The sequence below is a fragment of the Fringilla coelebs genome (genome assembly GCF_963513975.1).
Source record: "Fringilla coelebs genome assembly, chromosome: 7".
Classification (NCBI taxonomy): Eukaryota; Metazoa; Chordata; class Aves; order Passeriformes; family Fringillidae; genus Fringilla; species Fringilla coelebs.
The window spans coordinates 9239850-9255773 of NC_140035.1; positions in this window are offsets into that span (position 1 = coordinate 9239850).

Here is a 15924-nt window from a genome sequence, read left to right on the forward strand (position 1 = left end):
TCTTTTCACCAGGCATTGGTAACAGGTTTGTGCCTGAAAATGTGTCATAACTGTTGATTTTATGTGTTACCCACTCTGTGGCGCGGCGCAGGCAGCTGGTCCATTTCCTTCATTGCTTTTGTTCTGAACACTCCAGCTCCACAACTGTTCCCCTTCAGCCTCTTTTCATGCTGGTTCAATCCCTTCAAACTTGTTTAGTCTGCCTGAGCCTGATGCTCAGAAAATTTGGGTGGCTCCTACTGTGGCCATCCACAGTACACAGCCTTCCCACTGGACAAAGGTGCTACAAAACTTTTATCTCTCACTTAAAATGCAACTGCACCCATGATTTCTTTCTGTTCTTCCTATCCATTGGTTAAGGATGGAAAGGGTCTCAGTAAATGCTGCTGACAAATCTGCTTCTTCGTGTTGTGCAAAGTCCTCTAAGTCCTCCCCAGCCCTCCCAGCCTGCTGGGATGTGTGCTGGCAGGCATGGCACTGCTTCCTTACAGGTGGCTCCATAATTAGCTGTCCCTGGAAATGCAAGCTTAATTACATTTTCTATATTGGCTCTAGAGAGGCAGGAACTGTGTCCCTTGGAGGATGTTCTTCTGCTATCCAGAGATTTGTGGTTTTTGCAGTGACTGAAGAGCTCTCAGGCAGCTCTGCCTTTCAGATTGGGTTGAGCACCCACCACCAGCGATGCTTCTCGTCCCACCATTTTTATTCCTGCCCTTTCCTCTTCTGTCTCCAGCCAACAGTGCTTTGTCCTTTTGTCTCTAAAACCTGAAGAGACTTCTTGCTTAGCTTTGATATAAACCATGTCCCCGCCAGTCACTTTTCCTTTTCCCCCCATCTTCCTTCCCCCACTAGAATGTCCTTTTCATGTCTCACAGCTGTCCCTGAGCAGGGACATTTCTGGATCCAATGAATGGAAAAGCAAACTTACATGGCTGTATGGGAACTCTAAATCCAGTTATTAGATTGCCATAATCTGTGGAAAGAAGGGAAAATAAAGCACAAACCGTGAAATAGCCTCCTCTTGCAGACTGATTGTACCATTGTTGTAGTCCCTTGGGTCAGCACACACCCAAGGTGTTCCTTCACCTCCAGGTGTTTGAAGAGGCTAATATTTGGAAGGACAGGTTCTGCTGAGTGTGAGAGTTCAGTCTGACTTGCATGTCCCAGAAGACAGTAATTTTGGAGTCATTTCAGCGTAGCATCCCTGGGTGCTGGGTGTGAGACACAGTTGGTCACATCCCCAGGCAGGTGTTTCAGGCAGGTTAAAAGAATTGCTCCTTGGAGATCCTTCTCTGTCTGCCTTGGCTGCACAGGGAGTTGCAGAGAGATAATTAGATTTCAGATGTAGTCTACCCTAAATAAGGAACAGAAGCAGCAGTGGGTTTCTGTGGGTTTGCTTTTTGCTTTGGCCTCTTTTTATTGGTAAAAATTAGAAAGTGGGAATTTTACAGAGCCTTCTTGGATTTGGTCCAGAAACACTAGATTTGCTGTTCTCTAGGAAAAGAAACCCCTGTCTTATAGGTGTTGTTTTTTCTCTCTGCTTGGGGGAAAAAAAAAAAATAGTTTGTGGGTCGGTGTCCCTGCAGCACCTGGGTTTATCTGCTTGGACCGCAGGACGTTAATCCCAGAGGAACCAGGTGCTGGCTGCAGAGCTGGGTGTTGTTTACTTCTGCGGGCGGCTGTGGGCTGCCAGAGAGGAGTCAGCCGGTGGTATCTGGGCTCCCTGTGGGCAGAGCCGCCGCTAATCTGCAGACGAATGTGTTTCAACAGGAAAAATCGCTCCTGTCCGTACCTGCGCTCGCTTGCCGCCGCCGGAGCCCAATCGCGGCGCTGGCTCGCAGGCTCCGGGCCCCGGCAGCGCCCCGGCCCCGTCCCTCCCCGCTGGCTCGGAGCTCCCGGGCCAGCCCCGCGCAGCCGGGCGGCTCCGTGCGGGGCTCGGGGCTGCGGCTTTGCAAGGCGATCTCAGCTCACGGTCCCGCAGCGCTCCCGGCTCCGCGCCCGCCCCGCCGTTTGTTTGTTTGTTTGTTTGTCCGTCTGTCTGTCTGCTGCGCGCTCGCAGCGCGTTTCTGAGTTCGGCCGACACCCGGCGTTTCAGCACAAACGCTGGCTGACGTCCCGAGTCGGGCGGGGAGCCCCGCACAGCTTTGGGGAGCGCGTTGGCAGCGGGAGGGAGCGCGCAAGGCAAACCCGCGCTGCGCCCCGCTCTGCCAAGGGACACTTGATCCTGTGGGTTCGGCAGAGAGCTCCAAATCTAGGCTAAAAGAGAGACAGAAAAAGAGAGACAGATTTAAGGCATGCTTTTCACAAGCTGACCGATTGATTTTGTGTTTCTGCTTCTTTGGCTTTTGCTTGCAAATCAGACCACTCGTCAGGATTTTTGGGAATGGAAAGAAATGTGGAAGCCCCGGGCTCCAGAGTGGCAGTCGCTGTTATGGGATAAGTGTTTGCAAATGACAGCTGGTACGCTGCACTCAGCGTGGTGGGGGGCGCTGGGGAGGAGAAGCCACTTCTGCTATTTGCCAGCACTCTCAGGGAAGAAATGCTTGCTAGACAGACTGGTTTGTGACATAAATGTAAAACAACGGCAGAAAAGAAAGCCAAAAGAGCCATCTAAAACCTAAGAAAAGCCACTTGCTGTTGGTCTTTTCTTGCAAGTTGATATATTGTCTTTGCTCTAATGATGAAAACAAAATCCTTCAGCTCAAGTTTTTACTACTGGGCAGTGTTTGTGAGAAAAACTATTTCCATTTCTGGACCTGGAAAGTTATAATCGGCTTACCTGTCAGAGAAGAGGCAGATCTTGGCCATCATGCTTCCACCCCCATCCAGACTTCCTCAGTGTTTGGAGCAGACTGATCTAAGATTTTTTTATCATACATGGCTCCAGATACAAAGCTTTGCTCTAGCTCCTCCAAGACTCTTTTTGGATATCCCGTTTGGCTGGGCACCATCTCTGACAAGATCTTCAGGAGTAGAGCCTGGACTTGTACCTCCTGTTTAGAAAAAAACCAAACAAAACACTCCTGGGCAGAGACTGTGCAGTCAAGGTGCTCTGCTGTCCTGCAGTCCCTTCTATGCTGACTTTCTCCCACTGAGTGGGAGATGTTCTTCCTTTCCTCTTCATGTGTAACCTCAGCTACTGTCCAGCCCTCGTTTTCTTTGATTTGGGGTTTGGTTTTTCCCTCCTTATTTGACAATTTATGTCCTTTTTCCTTGTGACATGGTCTTTTGCTCATCCTTAATATTTCTGTCTTTTCTCAGAGCAGCTGAAGGAGTCAAACTGTGGGTGAGTCTGTGCCATCCTGGCCATGGCACCAGTGCTTTGGATGCAGCCATAAATCCTGAGACTTGGAAGGAGCTCATCTACTGACAGCAAGGCACCTGTGGGTCTGCTTGATGCAAATGATTTGTGATGTCTCGCTGGGCTGGGCTGCCAAGATGTAGGTTAGGGGCAGATGAGCTGGAAATCGCTGCAGAAAGGCGAGGACAGGGTAGTTAGGCACCTCCCCTCCATCCTCTGCTTTCAGTGTCCATGCACAAAGCAGGAAAAGAAGAGAGATGGATTCAGCTGCCAGCAATTCCCTCAATGAAGGGCTGCTAGGGCTGTGGCAAAGGCTGTCCCTGGTTGCTGGGGGTCTCTGTGCTCAGGCACATGGGCACAAGTGGCGGCTGTGCTGCCCCTGGAGCTGCACATTCCCAGGGCTCTGTCTCCTCTGTTCATCCCCTGGACAGGACACTGGCAGTCTCTGCCCTCCTTCAGTCACACCTGAGTAATTGATGGCCACAACTTGGTGCCAGTATGAGATTCACTGGGACTTGCTGGCATCCTTAAACAACTGCTTTGAGAGGGGCTCAGACTTGTGCTCCTCTGCACTGTGAACAAAATCAGCTTTTGCTAAGTTTCCAGGAAGGGTCCTTTTCCACAGGGGCTGCTGCTCCTTGGGCACTTTTCCATGGGGAATGCACTGGAGCATTCTTCAGGGCTGGGAGATGCAGACCTCCTGTTCTTGCAGAAGTTAAGGGAGGGGGAAGGGGAAATGGAGAGACAAACCACCTGGTGCTGTGGCCACCTAGCCTGTTTGCTTTAGGAAATAAACTGAAGGCAAGTTCCTTCTGTGTACCATGGTCCACTAAACTTGCATCTCATACTAGTTTAGTGCCTGGTGCCTGCTGATGTCAGTTTGGAGGGAAAAACCTGTTGTGGGATGCTGCTTCAGCTTGTGCAATGAAGCACCTGACTAGCTGGCAATTAATGAAATGGCAGATAAGGGTTTTTTGGGCTGAGATCGCCCATATTTTGTTCTGTGTGTGGATTGCTCTGCTCTATGAATGCCCTGCTGCAGATGGCAGCCTACTCACAACCCCTTCCTCCCAGGGCTCTCCAGTAGCTGACATGGTAATTCCCAGGGTAGGTGTGTGACTGATTGGAAAGCACACCAGCTGCCATGGGAAGCTCCTTTCCTGTGCATGAGGTCAAGTGCAACCCACGGCCCTGGAGGCTTCTCACAGGAGTTCAGAAAGCTTGCACTGGGTGTGTTCAGGAGAGTGGAGTATTTATGGAAGAAAACTCATAGCAGGACAGAACTCCAGTGCAGCTCTTTGATGGAGCTGGGCATTTCCAAAGAGGCCTTTGCTAGCTGGTCATCATTTTGTTTTCCCTTGGTTCCTCTGCTTTTCTTACTGCCTTGTTCTTTGCAAAATTCCACGTGCTTTGCTCCTCCAGGTAGCAGCTCTAGGCTCACTGTTAGCAATCCTGTATTTCACACCACAAAGCAGGGGCTGCAGGTGTGGCCCAATGTCTCTGGTGCCTTCTTTGCTGTATCTGTTATTTGTGTTCCTTGGTAGCTGCAAAGCCAGGGAATCTTGGAAAGGGTCTAGAATTAAACCCAGTGACAAGTTAGTGTGCTTAGCAGTGTGACAGCAGGCAGTATCTTGTCCCACCTTTTCCAGCTTGGAAAAGGTTCCAAGGGAAGAAATCTGGGTTGCTGATAGCTTTTGGTGGGCTATGATGTGGTTTGAAATGTGGGAGGAAACAGTTTAAAGAGTGATTTAAGGGCTTTAAGGTGTTGGGAGGGAGGCTGGGGACAGGCAGGACCCTCTGCACCAGGCAGTGCCCATCTGCATGGAGGCTACAGGGAGGGGGTGCAGTGCAGGGGACCACTTCCACCTGGGGGATGGGGCTGAGCTGGGGGTGGGGGATGCCCTGGCAGGGGAGGGATGCAGGACCTGGGCACACCCAGCAGTGCACAGGGGGTGGCAGCTGCTGGGGGGCTCAGAAGCCAGCTCAGGGGTACTGCTCCTCAAACAGGGCTTGGGAGCACATTCCAAGGCTTGGCTGCTGGGCCAACTCTGGGATGAAATGGGTCATCTTGTGTAGTTCAAGTATTTTGTGAACAGTTAAACTGCAATTCATGTCAGTGTGACTGCTCTTACAATGTGATGGCAATTACAGGAAGTGCAGTGTTTGATGACCAGCATCTCATTTTCTAGAGGGTGATTGAGATTTCTTTTTCACACTGATGCAAATTTCTTGAAATTTAAGGTCTACTAAGGGGAGAAGAGAATGGTTTATCTTAGACAAATTGCAGAAACTTGATAAATCCTTTAGGTGTAGTGGTCTGTGTTGATGGTTTGCTGCCACAGACTTGAGGTCTGAAAAAGCTTCTACCATGCAAAGAAGATTTTTTCTTTTTTGGACACTGAATCCATGACCCTCACTAGAAGCTATGCAAACACCCAGGGACAGCCTGACCGTGCAAGGTGCTGCTTTTACCAGCAGCTGCTGCTCGGGGTCAGGCAGATCACAGGGAAGGATCACAGCAGCTCCCTGTGCTCCCTCTCTCCTCCCCACATTCCCGAGCTGCGGTGATTTAAGGTTAACATTCCTTCATTTGTTTGCAGCTATAAAAAATAGACATCTTGCAGGGAATGGTGAGATGATGTGCAAATTCAGCAAGGAGAGAGGGAGAATGTTATAATCCCGTTGGTGGTTATGTCTTCACATATTTTAACAGACTTGAGGATGGACAGACATCTTTTGATGGCTGTGTCCTGCACAAGTAGGTCTTCAGCTCCAGCAGGACCTCTTGGGTAGTACCCCAATACCAATTAGTTAGGAATAATTTGAAGTGTTAAAAAAATTCACAGGTTCATACTATTGACAATGTCCAACAGTAACCATCATGTGTGGTTTTTTGCCCTGTGTTTCAAAGGCTGTGCACCCTGAGCTGCTGCCTTGTAGGAATTTTGATCTAACTGTGAGCAGCTGGTCTTTGTCATTGGCTTCAGGATACTACTCCTGCAAGGGCAACTGAAATTTTTGTACCTTTGCCTTTTTCTATTTTAGCTTCAAAGGACATGTCCCTACATTATTATGAAAAATCATCTTTCTCTAGACTAAACTTTGAAGCTGCAATATTAACCATTTTATATGCCCATGATCAGTGTTTCTGTGGTAAAGACACAGCAACATCCTCTTTCTGTTCTAACCCAGCCTGTTTGCTATTTTTGCATGTGATATTTTGATGCTGCCTCACCTTATGCTAAACCCCAGTCTTCTACTAATTTTCTTTTTTTGTGATTCAGTTAGCTTTTGTATTACCAACATAATTTACTTCAATAACACATCCTTTGCAATTTTGAACTTAAGTTGTGGGGTTTTTTCCCACTCTCTCTAACGAATTATTTTATTTGTCTACTTTGGCACTAAATAAGGCCTGGTTTTCTTTCTTTTTAAGGACACTGACTTACTGATTTCTACATGAAAATTTCACCAGCATTAAGACTACTTGTTAGTATGCACAGCTACAGCAGAGGATGTTTTATTTTTTGACAGCTCCAGCTTCGTTAACGTCTCTGTAAACTGTGGAAAGAAAGCTGCCATTTTAGTACATAAGTGGGCTGTACTACAAACAGACACATTTCCGAAGCAGGAGCCAATCCACAAAATATTGCAAATTTGCATGCAATTAGAAATGAGATTGACTATCATGTCTTTAATTAAATATGCTAAGTGAGTTGATCAAAAAATGGCCAAGCTGATGAAATGGAAGTATCCTTGATCTACATCTAAATATACATTTTTTCAAAGGAAGTCATAGCCTTTTATCATGCCTTCATATTCCAATAGCTGGCATTGATTTCAGCCTGTCAGCTTGAATCTACTGGAGTTGATAAGGAGTCTTTGATAATATGATGATATTTTTTAAAAATAAAGCTATTTTTTCCCCCAGAGGTATATGGATTTGGGGGTCACCTTGTTGGGTCTGCCCTTTTGTATTCAATGAGTTACTCAGAATCTCCTGCTTATTTATTTAGTTTTGTAATTTTGTCAAGGTTATCAGCTAGATATTTTATCAGGGTTTATTTTCTCTGTGCCTCTAGCTTCTGAAAATTGAGATTTAACTTTGTCTGGCAGTTAGGACCTACTGCACAACCACTGTCAGCTCTGCAGACCTTGTCAGCTCCCCAGAGGAGCTGTGGGGAAGGGAAGCTGCCTCTTTCTTGAGACAATGCTTTGACCCAGAAGAATGTCCTGTGCATTACCTTGCAATCCACTGTCACCATTTGTCCTCTCCAGTTATGTGCTTTCATCCACCACCAGCCCCTTGCCCAGCTGCCCTGTGAAGCACTGAGAGGATATTTTCTTCCCCCTTTTACTGCACTTCCTCTCAGACTGGCCAAGGCTCTCTCCTTACACCCAGGTACCAGTTTTTCTTCATCTGCTTGTCTGGCTTGGTGTGCATACATCCACCCAGCAAACAAGAGCAGTTTACTTCACAAAGAAATATGGTTTTACTTACTACAAGCCATTTTAAACCATTTATTGACTTTTAAATTATCTTCAGCATTGAATTCTCATCTGCTTTGCAGATGGAAAGCAGCTCTTACCAAACAGGCTTTGTTGTCTGGGGTATCCCCAGCCCACACTCAAACCATTCTGACGTTCTTCTGACCACTTTCATTTTGCACTGTCCCCAAGGCTTAGCCAAACTCCCTGGATTTCCCAAGCAGGTGGTAATTGCTGTTCTGGAGCTTTCTGAGCTGGCATTACATGGACCAACCTCCTGACCCACCTCAGGCTCTCTGAATCTGCCTGGGCACAAAGTGTGCAGGCAGTGGGCTCTCCTTCTGCAGGGACAGTTACTCCTCACCAAAACCTTCCAAAGAGTTATGTCAGTGTGAAAGGGGCTTCACAAATGCCACACCAGGTGTGATGTTTCAGGAGACCAGCAGAGATGGCTGGTCCAGTATATTTATGGCTTTTCCATTAAGCTTGTTGGAAGCCAGGTACAATTTGGAAACTGCACCAGTGCTGTTGGCTGAAAATAAGCTGGTGTTGCTCCATCACTGGCTCTAATGTTGAAAAACAACTGCTGCCACTCCTGAAGTGGACAATGGAGAGCCCATATCATGTGCAGCATCCATTCCTTATCAAAGTGGACCCACAGAGAGAAGCTGAGGAGGGACCTGTCTCCACTTGTGTAAAACAGTGTGATGTAGCAGGTCACATTTTTCTTAATGCTTACACACAGCATCATATTCCTTCAAAGAAATTGGTCTCTTAAAGTTCGCTTTGTGTTTTAAACAAATTTCTGGCAAAATTTCTGGTATATCTCTGGGATTTCTGATGACTCTATGTGTCCTTAAATGGATCCCCTCCAAGTTTAGTTCTTCATAGGCACCAGCTGATATGTAGAGATAAGTGCACATTTCATGGTTGGAGTTATCCAGTAATAACCAGGTTTGTTAACTTTGGGTAAGACTTAGCACTGAAGACCTTTGACCTTCTGTTTTTAGGCTGTCATGGGGATTGGAGATCCTTTGTCACTGTTAGCTCATTATTGGATAAACCAGACACACAGAGGCACCTCCTTCACGCACACACTGAGTTCTCTTAAGATGACAACAAGACCATGACTTTACAAAGTCTGTCCAAGTTTCTGCTTTGGGGCTAAGCAGTGTTTTCAGCTCAGGACGTGATAAATTTAACAGAGAGAGTGCTTGGAACAGACTTTTCCTCTGTTCTTTCAGTGATGAGCAGGCATGGCCAACCAGCCCCAGCCCAGGACAAACAGCATCCTCTTGGAAACAAGCAGTCCTTTTGTTTGCCCCCTTTGCTGTTTTTAAAAAGAGCAATATCTGAAACTTCAGATTTTTGTCTACTTTTGCCCATTTTATACCCATTCTGGGTACAACCACAGGGTATAGTGCAAAGGGCTGATGCCAAGCAAGAGGAATCAGGCTTTACAGCCTTGCAGGTGTCTCAGGTACCCATATTGGCAAGACATTTTTTTTCAGAATCCTTTTGGGTTTAGCATGAATGCTTTGGAGAAGTTCCCCTTTTTAATCTCTCGTATTCTTTCTTTGTTAATTTTTTTTTTCTGTACCAGACATTACTTCATGTACTTTTATTCTCTCTCCCTTGCTTTTCTCTGTAGATAATAATCCAAATAATTTCAATCTTTTGGGAATTGCCATACCCTTGATCCTACTTGTTGCTCTTTGAATCCTCTGAAGTTCCCAGTCTCTGAGATGGCTGGAGATGGCTGGACCACAGCAGTCTGCTTGAAGTTGTACCACAGATCCATATCAAGATACTGTATCTTCTTATTGTTCTTCAGCCTATTTTATCTGTTTGCTTACTTTATCTGCACACAAAAACCAAAACTGGGTGGCACCTGGTGGCAAAGGCTGTGATCTAGGTTACTTCTTCAAGCATTCATGGTTTATTTGTGCAAACTGCTTCTAAAGACCTCTATTGACTCTGCAACCTCATGGGCCATTCCAGTGGTTTGTGACCTTTGCTATGAGAAAAACAGAAAAATATCTAACCTAAAGGTAAAAATTTATGTCTTACATACCTCCAAAGGGCAGGGAAACCAGCCTTCTCCGCTTGTCTGTGTGATGTCTTCTTACATGCCTGAAGACCCACACCATGTTTCCCCTTTAGCACTCTCCTTGGGAACATGTGCCTTTTGGGTCAGCTTTTTAGACCTCTTGGCATTCCTACTGACCTTTCCAAATGGGCCATATCTTTCCTGCCCAGTTGAACTCTAGCTGTCCTTGCAGACTGAATGGAAGTGATTCCCTTGTGTCCTCTGAGGTTTAAGCCAGGTCACACTAACAGCATGATGTGCACATCAGCTGATGTCCAGCTTGTGAACAAGTGCACTGCCCTACTAAACCACCTTCTGCAATATTGCTGTCCTTTAGCCCAGCCATAGATTCAGGTCTTTTCTCCATCCTTACTGAGCTGAAATCCATTGTCTTCTTCTCCATCCTCATCCAGAGGAGGCTGGACCTGGACCTGGGCCTGCTTGGTGCCATTTGAAAATTTACCTGTCTTCATCCTCTTGTTGAATAGTCTGCTACAAGTCCTAATCAACTCCATTCAATGCATCCTTGTGTTTTGAAAGAAAAATCAGTCATCACTACATTCAAGTAGCATTTAATTTGCTTGCTTTGCCCTTATGACAGGTTTCATCCAGTTCACTTCTCATTTTATGAGAAAGCCACATCAGAAAATAACTTATCAACAACTTTACCTTCTTGCCTTTCCCTGCCAAGCCCCCCCTTCTTTAGCTGTACCGTGGCCATTTGTCATTTGTAATGGATCTTAGCAGTTTGCCTTTTCTTCTAAAATCAGAACTTCATGCAGATACAATGAACTTTGTTGGCCATTGTTCTGTCCATTCATTTGGCATTTCTGGAGGCCTCTGAGGTTTTGCTTAGTCCCTGCTGGGGCCTGATTAACTTAAATTTATGGCAGCCCAGTCAGTTCAACTCCTGACAGTCACAAATAGGCTTTATGTAATTTGGAGAATGGTTAATAGCCTGTCTTGTTCCAATATTTCCTGATTCTGACACAGTTTTTGAGCATAGTACCAGAGGAAACCAGTAATGGGAGGACAACATTATGATTTTTATTGTGTTTTTACATAAAATCCAAAACCCTTCCTTTTTTTTTTCTTCTTTGTTGTGCAATAAGTTTACAGAGTTCCAATTCCAGCCTTTTAGAATCTGTCCCTGGTCTTCAAGGTCCATTTATGCTCTTCTCATTCCCCCTTCCTTCACTGCCAACTAAATTGGAGATTTTACTGGCTTTCACAGATTCAGATTTCTGTACTCTGTTAGCATTTCCATATATTGTTTGTTGGCTCAAACAATGTATGGACACATCCCATTTGGCATAATGGCTTGATCTTTGTAACTCTGGGAATGTACACCCTCTTGAGCTTAAATATATAGAATCATAGAGTGGCTTGGGTAGGAAGGGACCTTAAATGCTATCTAGTTCCGAGACCCCTGCCTATACATAAATATAAATATAAATATAAATATAAATATAAATATAAATATAAATATAAATATAAATATAAATATAAATATAAGCTTAAAGATATGTTTTTGTGTTTGAACTTTTGTTTGGTAAGTATCCATCTCCCATCCTTGTCACTGCATCAGAGCCTGGTGTCCTATCTGCTCTGCACATCTTTTATCTTGCTTTTAATCAGGTCAATGTTAGACTTGTAAAAAGGTGTGAATCTGAATTTAAAATGCTGTGCTTGGCTTGCACAAACTCTCAGCACATGCAAGGTGTGGTGAGCCTACAACAGGATAAAGTAAACCAAGAGCATTGACACAAAGTAGGTATGAAGTAGCTGGTTACTCATCGCTGCATAACCTCTGCACCCGGACAAGCCTTTAGCCAATGGTTCAGCTAATGCTGTCCTTCAAATTAGATCCACTATAATATTTCAAATTAAAGAACTCAGCTGCAGTAGGACAGACACATGGGAAAGATTAAGATGCATTAAGTAAAGGTGTGACATTAAATTGCAACAGTTAAAGCCCACCAAATCCCTGTGTGGATGTTCTCTCTTTTACAGATAAAATATCCCTCTCTTCCTTTACATTTATTTCTGAAAAGCATAATCCTAAAGTGTTCACACTGGGGTTTAAGGCCCTCTTGCTTTCCTATCTGCAGTTAATTCAACCTAAATGTCTTAGGTAGGCTGCCAATCTAAGTTAAGAGTCGATGGTTTTCTGCTCTACTTATAACTTGTGTTTTAAGGCAGAGAAATGGGTTAAGTTCTGTCTCGTGTCATCTGACAATTTGTGTTAGGCAAGTGCTGCATTATCATCATTTTTGTTGCTTTTTCTGTCTATTAGACATCACAGCATGGGACATTAAACATCCTATCTTCTTTTAGTCTAGAGATTTATAATGCTAATTTTACAGGAATGCCAGGTGGGACCAAGCCAGACGTATTACAGATATTTGAATGTCTCGTGTCTACACAATCCCACTCTGACTGATGCTGCCTTGCTATCTTCCTTTTTTCAGACAGTTATGTCTCTCATCAAACTTCTCATTTTTTTTTCTGGGATTTTTGTGCTGTTTTTGACCTCAAGTTTTAAAGCCCTTCAGGCTGCTGTATTATCCCAAAATGAATGACTGAGTCAGGCCAGGCATGTTTGTGACATTAGAAACTAATCTGATATGAAGAATTCTTCATGGCTCAGGTGGAAGTGGAACAGTGCTCTCCTGCAAACAGTTGTGGGAACAGAAAAGGTTCTGGGAATAAGGAAAAGGTCTGGGTGACTTGCATGCACCCTCTAACCAATATTGACCATAAGTAATTATTTTTGTTCACAAACATCAGATGCCCAGGTGTTTTGAGCCATTGCATGCCACCACATTTCCATCCATTTCCACCACATCAGTAATGTCAGGACGAGCACACTGTGCCCCTCTGTGGCATTGTCATTGATTCCTGATCTGCCAGCAATATAGGGCAAGGCAGACTATTGAGTCAGGCTTACGTGGGATCATGAATTGAAAGCTTGCTATAAAAAACATTAAATAATTAAAACACAAATTCCACCAGGGATGCTGAAATGAAGAGAAGCAATTTACAGTCAATGTGAGTGGATGCTCAGACAATGGACTCATTACATTTCTGCATTGAATATGTGTGCTAGTTAAAGCCCTAGTGAAATATTCCATTTGAAAAAATGGATGGAAAGTGATTTTCTAGCTTTCAGTAGCAACTGTTCCCTGATTGAGTCCACTGCTGAAATGTCAGGCATTCACCAAGGCATTTCTAAAGCACCATGCATTCTATCACTGACATGTGCTGGCTACCAACCAGTGACCTTTGTGGACGAGGCAGGAGGGGAGGAAAGAAAGTGAAGAATAATGGGAGTGGGGTGCAGAGAACACACCTGTAATCTCTGAAAGTCAAGTTACTCTCATCTCCCACCGAAGTTGTGAACTTCAGCTGTTTGATGACTCCACAAGTACAGAAAAGGTGGGTTTAGCATTGTTTGGGAAGATGAATTGTGTCTGTCCACACCCTAACACCTCACGATTTCTCTTGGATTTACCTTGGATTAGAACTTTCTGTTTGCAAATACCTTATTTTGAGAACATAAAATGTTTTCCAAGCAGTGCTCTCTGTATGTAAACTACTGACATGAACTCTTCACTGATCATCTTCAGTCTGTTTTTTCAAGACTTAGCATCATTATAAAATACTCAGTAAAAACATTGATTGCTGAAGTGCAGATTGTTTTTCACATTTCCTTTGGCCTGATCCTGTAACCACAGACAGACATAAATAGTCCAACAGATCTTTATTTTTTTGCTCAAGAGAAGCCAACCGTGTGTGTTGGAAGGAATGAGACTGTTAATGGTGAGCTGTGACATCTGCAGGGGGAAGGGGAGAAGATGGACATGCTGTATCCTTGTTTTACATGGCAAAGGACAGAGAAGCAGCAGGGAACTTCAGCCTGGACAGAGTCAGCAGGACAGGCCACATCACTGTACCTGTACCTCCAAAGGCACAGAAAAAACGTGATGTGGGTGGGTGAAAAGAAGTTGCACTTGATGTTTGTTGATTTACATTTTTGTCTGTGGTCTAAATGATTGAGCTGTAGGCCCACTCTAACAGTATTTTCAAACAAACAAAAATACATTTTTGAAAAATGGGAAGGGGAATTATAAAGAGCTGCAAGGATAAAGCTAGACCTGGAGAACAGAGTTAAAAATCTTGATACACAGTCCTTAAACCTGATAGCTAAAATGAATAATTAGAAGCTCAGGCTTGAGGAATGCAGACAAATACAAAGGCATAAATTTGAGGGCCAGGCTACAAGGCCATCTTAAAAGCCTATACAACTGGTGGACTTCTCTCTCAAATTCCCAGACTGGACCTCTCTAGGTCAACAGATACTTCAGTAGAAGTTACTGGCTTGATGCATAAATTTCTGAATTAAATCCTTTAGTTTTTCATGCAGGAGATCAAATATGTTGGTTCTGCTTGATGTGTGCAGTTACTTCTGAAGTTACTTCCTGGTTAAGACCTTTTAAAACACATGTATTCCCCAGTGATTCCCCAAAGCCACTTTTTAATGCATAAACTACTTGTGCTTCCTAATTTTTTTGTTTCTAGATTTATACAGAAAAGAGAAGAAAAAAAAAATAAAAGGAAGGAGGGTGAAGTGCTTTTTACTTTCCAGTATTTAGGCCTCTTAAAACTGAAAGGTTCTGTGCCCCATGCTGCATACACATTGCCTTTTAGAGGGTTTCTCATGGGTGGGCAACTTTTGGACTTCAGAAGGGAGGGGAAAGACTATATTAAAGACTATTAATTATTTTACCTAGGGAAAAGCAGAGTTTTTCTGCTATTTACACAGCAGTGTAAGGAAAAAAAATGTAGGTCAAAATGCAAATGCTCCTTTAAGCTTCTCAAGCTACTGAGTTTATATATTTATTTTCTATTTTGCTATGTCAAAATACTACTAATAAATAAACAGCACAGTATTAAATATGTGTCCAAACACCAATATGAACATCAGTACCACAGCTGGGTGACTTGGTGAGGAACATCATTTGAAAAACACATGAGGGAGAGGTCCAGGGGCTGATGTATCCCTTCACCACCTCTGCCCTGGTGCAGGGGACTTACAGATGGACAAAGGACTGTAAGACTCTTACTGAACTTGACAATTTATAGGCGCTTAATTCCTCTTAAAACAACACAAAAACCTGCACTCTAACCTAAACTGTCATTTGGAAATTGGAACATGTCTTGATTAAGGTTACAGAAGAATGATAAGAGAGTAATGAAGAGTAATGAACAGCACTCAAATATGCTGAGTCTTACTATTTTGCATTAAATACAAGGCAGTCTTTCTTCTTCATATTATACTGTTAATTGCCAAACAGATATTTTGAAAAGCAGGTTCCAATTGATGTGTCCTTGGAGAAAGACTTGTGCTCACCCTGCAGAAAGCTTTAATTCCTCAGTGTGTTTTAAAATAAGGTTTTAGTGCTGAGCTTTCCGACTCAGACTTAATGCAATTCAAAAGATTTTTTTTTTTGACAGGGAAAAATGAGTAAAGTCACCAAGTTAACTGTCTTTGAAGGAAAAAAAATCAAAGCTGAATAAATGTATATCTTCCCTCAGCTTCTCAAACTCTGGTTTTGGAAATGAAAAAGTTTCCCATTTTATTCAATAAGCAGGTTAATGACACTTCTTGTATTTGTGTAAAACTGTAGAGGACTGCATGGAACGTAGCTACATTTTATTAATCCCTTCCTCTGTTCATTGAGTACTCGACACCATCATTTTGAAATGTACATATTGCACAAAGTCAGGGCAGACCTTCTTCAGGGTCCTGGTGTCATTAGTACTCTCTCCTTAATGAAATTTCTTGCACTGTAACTTGATGGCACAACCTCTGACCCGCGTGAGGGTGCAGAACCTTATTAATGCACCTGGCTGAAGGAACTCGAAACCCTGTCTTCAGCTGACTCACCAGGCAGATGCTTCTCATTTCTAGCAGGACCTGAGTGAAGGGCATAAGCCTCATCACGGAGACAGGGTGATCCTGTAGGACAGCCTGGGAATAACT